The sequence below is a fragment of the Neophocaena asiaeorientalis genome, unplaced genomic scaffold (genome assembly GCF_003031525.2).
Source record: "Neophocaena asiaeorientalis asiaeorientalis breed wild unplaced genomic scaffold, Neophocaena_asiaeorientalis_V1.1 scaffold1451, whole genome shotgun sequence".
NCBI lineage: Eukaryota > Metazoa > Chordata > Mammalia > Artiodactyla > Phocoenidae > Neophocaena > Neophocaena asiaeorientalis.
This window is the reverse complement of record NW_020171934.1, coordinates 32,973-45,156: the sequence shown is the minus strand read 5'-3', so window position 1 is coordinate 45,156 and position 12,184 is coordinate 32,973. Positions and strand designations below refer to the sequence as shown.

Here is a 12,184-nt window from a genome sequence, read left to right as displayed (position 1 = left end):
TTTTTAGATTCTATATATATATATGTATTAGCATATGTTATTTATCTCTTTCTGACTTACTTCACTCTGTATGACAGACTCTAGGTCCATCCACCTTACTACAAATAGCTCAAATATATTTCTTTTTACGGCTGAGTAATATTCCATTGTATATATGGGCTACATATTCTTTATCCATTCAAACCACCACTGGTTTGGTGGTGTTGAATTCTCTTAGCTTTTGCTTGTCTGTAAAGGTTTTAATTTCTCCATCAAATCTGATTGAGATGCTTGCTGGCTAGAGTAATCTTGGTTGTAGGTTTTTCCCTTTCATCACTTTAAATATGCCCTGCTACTCCCTTCTGCCTTGCAGAGTTTCTGCTGAAAGATCAGCTGCTAACCTTATGGGCATTCCCTTGTATGTTATTTGTTGTTTTTCCCTTGCTGCTTTTAATATTTTTTCTTTGTATTTAATTTTTGATAGTTCGAGTAATATGTATCTTGGCGTGTTTCTCCTTGGTTTTATCCTGTATGGGGATAAATTGATTGACTATTTCCTCACTTTTTATGAACATATATAATGAAATGTAAGAGACTTATTAAAAAAAGGTATGAACCCCAGTCATTTATTATCAATATTTACATAACAGAACAGTTCTGTTCTGTTGACTTGATTGACTATTTCCTTACCCATATTAGGGAAGTTTTCAACTGTAATCTCTTTAGATATTTTCCCAGTCCCTTTCTTTTTCTCTTCTTCTTCTGGGACCCCTATAATTCGAATGTTGGTTCATTTAATGTTGTCCTAGAAGTCTCTGAGACTGTCCTCAATTCTTTTCATTCTTTTTTCTTTATTCTGCTCTGCAGTAGTTATTTCCACTATTTTATCTTCCAGGTCACTTATCCATTCTTCTGCCTCAGTTATTCTGCTATTGATTCCTTCTAGAGAATTTTTAATTCCATTTATCATTTGTTTATTTAATATTTAATTTCATCATTGTTTGTTTGCTCTTTATTTCTTCTAGGTCCTTGTTAAACATTTCTTGTATTTTCTCCATTCTATTTCCAAGATTTTGGATCATCTTTACTCTCATTACTCTGAATTCTTTTTCAGGTAGACTGCTTATTTCCTCTTCATTTGTTTTGTCTGTTGGGTTTTTACCTTGCTCTTTCATCTGCTGTGTATTTCTCTGTCTACTCATTTTGCTTAACTTACTGTGCTTGGGGTCTTCTTTTTGCAGGCTGCAGGTTCGTAGTTCCTGTTGTTTATGGTGTCTGCCTCCAGTAGGTTAGATTGGTTCAGTGGGTTGTGTAGGCTTCCTGGTAGAGGGGGCTGGTGCCTGTGTTCTAGTGGATGAGGCTGGATCTTTTCTTTCTGGTGGGCAGGACCGCATTCATTGGTGTGTTTTCAGGTGTCTGTGACCTTATTATGATTTTAGGCAGCCTCTCTGCTAATGGGTGGTGTTGTGTTCCTGTCTTGCTAGTTGTTTGGCATAGGGTGTCCAGCACTGTAGCTTGCTGGCTGTTGAGTGGAACTGGGTCTTAGCATTGAGATGGAGATCTCTGGAAGAGTTCTCATCAATTGATATTATGAAGGGCTGGGAGGTCTCTGGTGGACCAATGCCCTGAACTCAGCTCTCCCACCTTAGAGACTCGGGCCTGACACCTGGCCAGAGCACCAAGACCCTGTCAGCCACATGGCTCAGTAGAAAAGGGAGAAAGAACAGAAAGAAAGAAAATAAATAAAATAGTTATTAAAATAAAAAATTTAAAAAATATTATTCAATTAAAAAATAAATGTAATAAAAAGAGAGCAACCAAACCACTAAACAAATCCGCCAATGATAACATGTGCTAAAAACTATACTAAGATAAACATAAAAATCAGAAACTAGTCAGTTGCATACAGCAAACCCAAATTCTACAGTGGTTCCCAAAGTGCACAGACTCAGTTTTGGCATGATTCGTTGTCTATTCAGGTGTTCCACAGATGCAGGGTACATCAAGCTGATTGTGGGGATTTAATCCACTGCTCCTGAGGCTTCATGGAGAAATTTCCCTTTCTCTTCTTTGTTCACACAGCTCCTAGGGTTCAGCTTTGAGGGGATGGAGAGGTACGGAATGCTGGGCGAGCCTGTGGTGGCAGATGCTCCTATGATGTTGCAACAGCCTGAGGTGTGCTGTGTGTTCTCCCGGAGAAGTTGTCCCTGGATCACAGTATGCTGGCAGTGGCAGGCTGCAAAGGCTCTCAGGAGGGTAAGTGTGGATAGTGATCTGCGCTTGCACACAGGATTCTTCGTGGCTGCAGCAGCAGTGTTAGCATTTCACGCCTGTCTCTGGTGTTCGGGTTGATAACCATGACTCGTGCCTGTCTCTGAAGCTCGTTTTGGTGGTGCTCTGAATCTCCTCTCCTCACATGGGAGGAAGTGATCTCCATGTCTTACTCCTCTGTCATCTTGAAGGCACTCCTGTATTGATTTTTCAGTGCCTTTTTATGTTCAATAGAATATGCTTTTGCTGTATTTTATTTTTTCTGCTTGTCATTTGAATTATTAGCCATAAAACATAATTTTTAGTTCTTGGAGCGTGCCACACCCTACTAGGCAATGAAAATACAGCAATGAACAAACAAATTCTTGAAATCAAGAAACTTACATCCTAATGTGTGTGTATGTGTGTGTGTGTGTGTGTGTGTGTGTGTGTGTGTGTGTGTGTGTATTAGGAAGCATAGCGATAGACCCTAACTGTGTCACTGAAGTAAATAAAATAGTAAGGAAAAGAGCAAAGTGATAGAGTGAAGAGTTTATTTAGTTAGTTCAGGCAGAGAAGTCATCTTTTAAGAGATATTTGAGTTAAGATGACATTTGAAGTGAATGATAAGAGGAGGAAAGTACAGGAGACTTGGAAATAGGAGATTTGCAAATGGATGAACTAGCAAATGGTAAGGCTTTGAAGAATAATTGCACAAGACATGGCCAAACAACAGATGGACCAATGTACCAGTAACATAATAGAAACATGACTGGTAGATGAGACAATTGAGGTTGAAAGGGATTGTGTCCTAAAGGATTTAAAAGGTCAAAAAGAATTAGATAAAATGTCTTTTCATAGATAAAAATAATCAAGAATTGGTAATTTCGTATATTTTTACTTAATAGTTTTATTTTATTCTAATTGCAGTGGGAACCCACCCAACAGTATTAAGGACAAGAGTATGAGTTTATTCATGCTTTATCAACTTTTTGACTGTTATTTATCATTTTTTAAACATTTTTATTGAGATATAATTGATATATAACATTATGTATCATTTGGGTGATAAACATGTTGATTTGATACATTTGTATATTGCAATATAATTACCACAGTGATGTTAGCTAACACCTCTAACATGTCATGTAATTATCATTTTTTTGTGCTGAGAACAAGTAAGATATAGTCTCTTAGGAACTATGGAGTTTATAATACAGTATTGCCTATATCACTATGCTGTGCATTAGACTCCAGGGTTTATTTATCTAGTAGTTCCAAGTTTGTACCCTTAAACAACAGATCCCCAATTCCTCCACCCCCAGCCTCTGGTAACAAGTATTGTACTCTGTTTTTACAAGTTCAGCTTAAGTTTCCACATATAAGTGAGACCATATAGTATTTGTCTTTCTCTGTCTGACTTGTCTCACATAGCATCTTTAGAGTCAAAGTGAGTACCTGGTAAGCAGCATACAATGTGCTCTTGCTTTAAAAAATAAATCCAGCCAGCCATTCTGTGGCTTTTGATTGTTAAATTATACCCATTTACACTAAGAGAAATTATTGATATGTAAGGACTTACCAATGCCATCAATTGCTTTCTGGATGTTTTGTATCCATTGTTTCTTTTTCCTTCTGTTTCTGCCCACCTCTGTAAAATGGTGATTTTCATATTAGTATGCTCTGTTTCCCTTTTCTTTATCATTTGTTCATTTACTCTAAGATTTTGCTTTGTAGTTACCATGAGGCTTACATAAAATATTTCATAGAGAAAACAGTCAATTTCAAGGTGATAGCAACTTAATCTTGATCACTTACACAAACTTCGTTCTTTTACTCCCTGTCTTTTATTTTTGATGTCACAATTTATCTCCTTTTATATTGTATATTTGTTAACAAATTATAGTAGCTATAATTATTTTTAATAGTCTTCTCCTTTAACTTTTATATTATAGTTAAGTGGTTAACACACAATCCTATTAAAAGTTGCAGTTTTCTAAGTGTGACTGTATATTTAACTTTACCAATGTTTTATATACTTTCAAGTGTTTTCATGTCACTGAGTAGTGTCATTTCGTTTAAGCTTATAGAAATCCTTTTAACATTTCTTCAAAGGCAGGTCTTGTAGTAATAAGTGCTGTCAGATTTTTGGCAAGAAAAGTCTTCATTTTTCCTTCAGATCTGAAGGATAATTTTACTAGATAGAATATTCTTGGTTTTCAAATTTTCCATTCAACACTTTAAATATGTTATTACACTCTTCCCTGGCCTGTAGGGTTTCTGCTGAGAAATCTGCTGATTGCCTAATGGAGGTTTCTTTTTAAACAGTTACAATTTCCCCCCACTTGGCTCCTTTTAGGATTCTCTATCTTTGATTTTTCACAGTTTTGTCTAATGTGTCTTGGAGAACGTACTATTGCACTGAGATAATAGAATTATCTATTGACTTTGTCAACTTGGACTTTCAAGTCTCACTCTGGGTTTGGGAAGTTCTCAGCTATTATTTCTTTAAATAAAGTTTCTGCCCCTTTCTCCCTCTCTTCTCCTTTTGGGATCCTGATTATTCTAATTATTGTCTCTTGATGGAATCACATAAATCACTTAGGCTTTTATTGTTGTTCTTTCCCCATTCATTTTGGTTGTTCCTCAACTTTGACTGGGTTGTTTCAAAATTCCTGTCCTTTAGCTCACTTCCATTCTTTCAATTCTTTCTTCCATTTGCTTTACTCTGATACAGATGCTCTCTATTACATTCCTCATTTAATTCATTGAATTCTTCAGCTCCACAATTTCTGTTTGGTTCTTATTACATTTTCTATGTCTTCAGTAAATATTTTGTTTATGTATTTTTTTTCCTGATTTCATTGAATTGTATTTCTTAGTTTTCTTGTAGCTCACTGGGTTTCTTCAAAACAGCTATTTTGAATTCTTTATAAGCTAAATTGCAAAAATGTGCCATTGAGATCAGTTTTTGGAGATTTATTGTTATCTTTCGGTGATGATATGTGTCCTTTATTTTCTTGTTCCTGAGAAACCTCTCTTATTTCCCAGAAGGTGGTGTTATAGCTCAAGTTTGTGGTTTCTCCCTTGCCCACAATCCTGGTCTGTTTTTCTGATAGCACTTTTTACCAGACTTGCTTTCACCATTGCACTTGGGAGCATGTGGCCAGAGTGGGAAGAGGTGTGAGTTTAGCATTTGTAGTATTAGGGATGCCTGCAAACCTGTTGAGGAGATCTTCAGGACAGGTACTCCCAGAGTCTCCTGGGTGGACCTCCTGTTAAAGTCCTGAGCACAGTCAGCAGGAACTATGTCACTTTAATGCACTTTGATATTCATTGACTTTTTCCCAATCTTCTTCCTCCTCCCAACCATGGAGCTTCTGCCTTAGTACTCTGAGTTCTGCTGGAAAGAAATGTGTTTCTCAGGCAGCATCCTGCACTAGTGGGATAGCTGAGCAATGTGTGCTCTCCTTTCTTCTCACAGAAGAGGTTAAAGTTGCCAGATATTTCAGCCCTGTGCAGTGTTGCCTTGGGGGAGGGTGACACTGGGAAAATTCCTGATACCATCTCCACTGTGACCAAACAGGATTTTTTTTTGTTTTTTGCTCCAGTGACATGTTGGAATTTCCACCCCAGGAAGCCTGGACTTTTGCAAAATCTCTCTCGTCTGTGGGTATCTGACCAGGTCAGCACTCTCCATGGTTTGTTTGTTTGTTTTTGACTGTGGTGAGAGGGGTTGAGGCAGGTTTGCTGGCTCTTCTAGTTCCGCAGCCCATACCGATATCTGTCTACCTCCTACCAGATGCACAGGTGGGTGAGACTCCTTCCATATCCCTTGGTATACTGTGCTGGATCCCACAACTTCCACAAAGGTGTTTTTGTCCATGGATGGATGTTTAATTCATTGTTTAAAAAGGGAGACAAAAAGGAAGAATGTTTTATACCACAATGATGCTGACATCACCTCTTATTTGAATGTTTTGTAGAAAATAGGTCATAAGAAGCCAAGAGTAGGAGTGGTATAGCAATTCAATTCTTTTTACAGTATTGACATGCTGGCTTAAACTAAGAATGTAGAATGGAAATGATGAGAATAGGTCAGACTTAGATTAACAGGGATGTTCTTACTTTACATGTGTTATGTGAGAGAAAGTGAGAAGTCAAAGATGATGCCAAGTACTTGGCCTGAGAAATAGGAGAAAACCCTGGGGACATTTTCTGAGTTTCAGAATATTCCAAGAAGAGAAAATCTGGGGACAAAATAAGAGTTCACTTGATATGTTACATTTGAAAGGACTATTAGATATTCAAGTGATGATATGAAGAAGGTTTATGCATATACACATTGCATTTCAGAGTTGGAGTAGTAGATTTGAGGATCATCAGTCTGTCAATGATATTCAATGTTATGAGTGTAAATTACATCACATATGGAAAAATATAGACAAAGAAAGGAGTCCAAAAGAGCATCGGGTGATGGAAATGTTCTTAGCCTGCGTTGTTGTGATGGCTGTACAGCACTGTAAATTAACTAAAAATCATTAAATTGTATGCATAGACTATGTGAATTTTATAGTATATAAATTATTCTTCAAAAAGCTATTAAGAAAATAAGGAAACCCTGTAAATATGGTATTATTGAAGGCTAGAGAATTAGATTTTTCCAAAAATAATTTGCAGTCAATAGTGCCAAAGATCAAAAAATGATGGCACTGGGTAAGGCAAAATGAGGTTTGAGATGACTCTGATAAGAATAATCAAAAGATATAATTCTCTTCTTTAACAAAATGGTGGCTGTTTCCTCACAGTCCCTATAATTTGAACCTTATCTCGGTACTCTCATAACAGTAGAATAGATGAACCTTGGACATTTTTATGAGTTCTATAAATATTAGGATTTCAATTTTTATTGATTTGAGTTTATAGATTAATTTGGAAAGGAATTATGTCTTTAAAATATTTATTTTTCCCACACAGTAATATGCAAAAAGGCAGATACAGGATGAATTTTCTGGCTACTGACCATGTAGCTGCAACACCTCTAAATAATTAAATATCAACTATGAATTACAAAGAAAATTTAACAGCACCTAAGTAGATACATTCAAAAAGATAATGATGTTACTGCTTTAAATTCAGAAGAGGATCTTGACACTCCAACCTCCAAAGATAAATTCACTGAACTTCTAGAGAAAACAAGTTGGTTGGAAAATGCTCAGGAGCCTGCTGCATCCTCAAACAATAATAGTCAACTTATCATGACATCAGTCATCACTCAAGGTTTTATGTGCCTCTGGAGGAGAAACACTATGTGAATCTGTTTGAGGAAGGTACACAAGCAAAATTCTATCTAGACTTCATGCAAAGAACTGGTGCCAACCTAGAAATAACTTTTGTCAAAAACCAATGCCTCTACATTATAGTCTCTGGTAAGCCAGAATCTGTCACGAAAGCTCAGAAGGAGTTTTTTCCATGTTTTAAGAAACAAGTTTTAACTACAGTTTCCATTCCCAAAGAACATCTTTGCTTTGCTAGTCTTGCTAGGCAAGACTGGTGAAAAACTGCAAGACCTAGAACAAAAAGCTGCAACCAACATTTAGACCTTATGCCCAGTTAACCACAGCACCTGGATCAATACTATTGGCACCAAAGAGATCATGAAAAAGGCTCCACATGAAGTCTTACTTATGTCTACTGAACAAGACAAGTGTGCTGAAGAAAGGTTAGATGTGGGAAAAGCATTTCATCCTTTCATTGCTGGACCATCCAATAAAACTTTTGACAGAATCTACAGGAAATGGAGGACCACATCCACATCTCACCATCTAGTGCCAATCAGATACAAATAAGCTTTCCTGGAAAAAAGCAACAACTAGATCAGGATCAGGCTTGTGTAAAGAAGATTTTTGACAATACTACAGAGAAAACCACATCCATAGATGTGGAGAGGAAGTTGCAGCACAACTGTGCATAGGTCCCCAAAATAATTCCATCCAGGAGATCCTGGAAAGAACTGGAGTTTCAATAGAGATCTCACCCTCACAGAGCATGTCAGATTCTGTGACATATCAATGTAAGCCTGAAAGTTTAAGGAAGACATTTACTGAAGCCTACTCAAATACCAAAGTTTACACTCTTTCCTCTATCTCTGTACCTTCCTGGCTTCACAGATGGTAAGAAAGGTTATAATATATCTACAATTACTTAGAACATGCCAAAAGTTCACATAAATTTTACTGGAGAAGATAAAATTACAATAGAAGGGCTGACAGAAGATGTTAATTATGCTAAAGAACAAATTGAGGTCATAGTAAAAGATCTAATTAACAGGATGGATTATGCAGAGACTAATGTTGACTATAAGTTTCACAAACTCCTGACAAGGAAGAAAGGTGTTACCATAAATGGGATTAAAGAAAGGAATAAAGTTTCTGTGCTAATCTCACCTGAAAATGCAAAGAATAACTAGATCAGCATTGAGAGGGAATCTCAGGGTGCCCAACAGGCCAAGAAAGAACTTCTTGAACTTGCTTCTCATTTAGAAAATGAGCACAAGGACTTAATCATTGAGCAAAGATTTCACCACACAATCATTGGGCAGAAAGGGATACATGACATCCGTAAGAAGTTTCCAGAGGTTCTAATTACTTTTCCTGACCCAGCACAAAGAAAAGTGACATTGTCCAAATTAGAGGACCAAGAAATGAATTAGAAAAATGCACATAATATTTGGAGAATGTGGTGACAGACATTGTAGAAAGTACCTATTCCATAACTATTCTCATCTTCAAAAGGCTTCACAAAAATATCATTGGAAAAGGAGATGCAAACATCAAAGAAATCTGTGCAACAAGCAACACCAAAATTAATCTTTCATTAGCAAATAGCGACTCAGAAAATATTGTAATCAGTGGAAAGCCAGCAAACTGTGAAGTGGCTCGTGATTTGATTCTTTCAATTCAGAAAGATATAGCCAATATTTCAGAACTAGAAATTTCTATTCCTTCCAATCTACACAAATCCTTTATTGACTCTAAAGATGGTTTGATTGGTGCAGTCACGGGAGAATGTGGAAGTATCCATATCCACTTTCCAAAAAACAACTCAGGACTTCAAAGAGTCATTATTAGGGGACCTGACCAAAATGTGGAGGTGGCCAAGAAAAATCTGCTGCAACTAGTAGAAGAGCAAACCAAGAGTTATTCTGTGGTCCTCCATGTCAAGCCAGAGTATCATAAATTCCTCATGAGTAAAAATGGAGGCAATGTTCCCAAAGTCTGTGAAGAGACTAGAGCATGTATCATTTTCCCTATCCCTGAGGACAAGGATCAAGACTTGTTAACTATTATAGGGACAGAGAAGTCTGTCAAAGATGCACAAAAGAAACTAGAGGGTTTAATTACAAATTTAGATAATGTGGTAGAGGACAACATACTGATAAATCCCATGTACCACCAGCACTTTTTTATGCAAAGGGGCCAGGTATTACAGGAGATGACTGAGGAGTATGGTGATGTGATTATTAACTTTTCATGTTCAGGAAAACAGAGTAACAAAGTCACAATCAAAGGAGCAAAGCCTTGTGTAGAAGCAGTCAATAAACATATTCAAGAGATTAATAGGGATTTGGACAATGAAGTAGCAACAGAATGTGTTATTCCCCAGAAGCTCCCTCAGTTTTTCATGGGACCAATGTGTTCTCGGATCAGACAAGTCACTAGAGATTATAGCGTTCAAATCAAATTCCCAGAGAGAGAGGAGATTTCACTTACCAATAAACAGCCAGCTGTTCTAGAAAATAAGGAAAGGGAAAAGAGCACTACAGGAGCTGCTTCTATTTCCCCAACAAAATGTGACACCATATTTATCTCAGGCCAAAAGGAAAAGTGTGAAGCAGCCATGGAAGCCCTTAAGGCTTTAATTCCTGTCACTGCTGAAGTAGATGCGCCCTTTGATCTACATCATTACATCATTGGTCAGAAAGGAAGTAGGATACACAAGATAATGGATGAGTTTGAAGTTAATATACAGGTATCAGCACTTGAATTAGAGTCTGATATCATTTCCATCACTGGCCTTACTGAAAATGTAGAGCAAGCCAAGGCTAGATTACAAGAACAAGTCAAGGCTTTACAAACTGAAATAGATGATCGATCATTAAGAAATTTCAGACTCAAGTTCACAGTAGACCCCAAATAGTACCCCAAGATCATTGGTCGTAAGGGCTTAGTTATTGCTCAAATTGGTTTAGAGCATAAAGTTACTATACATTTTCCAAGTAAAGGGAGCAATGAGATACAAGACGAAATCACAAACATTGGATATAAAAATAACACCATAGCCACTCGGGATACAATAATGGAAATGGTGCAAAAGTTTGAAAAAACAGTTACTAAGCAAATTTCACTAAACTATCGTGTTCATGGCCACATTATTGGATCCCGTGGAAAAACCATTCATAAAATCATGTATCAATTTCAGGTTGACATCTCTTTCCCTCCTAGAGGAGTCCAAGATGCAAACATCGTCACTGTGACTGGACTCCCTAATAAAGTCACAAAAGCAATTAATCACATCCTCAGTCTTGAGGAATATTTTCTAGCTGTTGTTCCAAAGCATGAGTTACAGAAGGAGCATATGAAGAAGGTCACTCTGTGTGATTTAGTCTATATTCCATCTAAGAGTTTTGCAGAAAAAGATGTTCCCTGTACTGCAAACACCATTCAAAAGATCCCTGACATGAACAGCTCTGAATATTTTCCAAGCTTGGATCCTCAAGTGGACCCTAAGACTCACCCTTGGAGATGCAAATAATGACCAAAACCCAGAAATTTTTTCCAGCAAGCTTACTGAAAGATGTCAAAAATTATCTCTAAAGAGACCCAGCTTCTGGATCATTTGTACATTTCTTATACTTTGACTCCAATACATCTCTCCTAAAATCCTCCAAAATACGTTATAGTGAAAGTGAAGTGCTCAATTCTGTGTGAGTCCAGTAATTACCAATGTAGTATCTAATTTCCACTCAGGACCTGCCTTTGAAATTTCATTTATGGGACAAACTTTCCATTGTTTTAAAGTTTTAAGAGTATTTCATTAAAATATTAAACAAATACCACATGCTTCCTGAATTTCATGATCTGCTTAGCATGTCATTGTTCACTTAACTTTCATTATGAGAACTCAATAATGTGCAAGGAGATTACATCTGTGTCATCGTCCCAAGGCATAAAGTTTGACTTCACAAAAGCTAAAACTGATTGTTTTAGTTTTTAGCACTGATTAGTGGTAAAAAGTAGCACTGATTATGCTATTTTTACCCTTTTTTCATGTATTCTTATTTGCCTTACTCCTGATCTTCTCTTTTGTAGAGTGCAAACAGATTCTTTGCCAACAACCAAAATGTTCATTTAATGTGGCTTATAGAATAGAAAGAAAAATAAACTTTGGATATCATGATTAGGTGCTCGCTGTGGTGTTGAAGTGATTGCATATCAAAATTAACATAGCAGTGATGTTAGAAGGGATATGAAAGGCCAAGGCATGTAAAAAATATTATCAGGTTACTTAGAATTGCTTTGGTTTTTCAGATGATGTTTCTAATTGCAATTTGGTAAATTAAGATTTCCATGATTTTTTTGTTCATTCCCCGGACATACTTTACAAAAGGCTTCCTTGGGGAAAAATGTCAAACCCAAGCAGAGACTGTATTTTCATCTATTTTCCAGTGATCTATTAAGTCTGGTAAAACCTTAGGGTGATGGTAACAGTGTTATTTTAGTGAATTCTGTGGGTCACCAATAAGATCCTCCCTGTAGGATAGAAGCACTTACTACTCATTCAGATGCTGCTGTAAACAGCTGATGTCTAGTGTTTACATCTACTCACCACCAGCATTTTCCTCATCTGAAGTGAGCCACCTTGCCCAAGGCATGTCTCCTTCCCAGGGGTAGCA

General features: G+C 36.9%; 1 pseudogene; it reads left to right on the top strand.

The window, feature by feature from the left end:
* The first annotated feature begins 2,100 nt into the window (after positions 1-2,100).
* On the top strand, positions 2,101-11,043 carry LOC112397633 (vigilin pseudogene; annotated as a pseudogene).
* Positions 11,044-12,184: the final 1,141 nt, after the last annotated feature.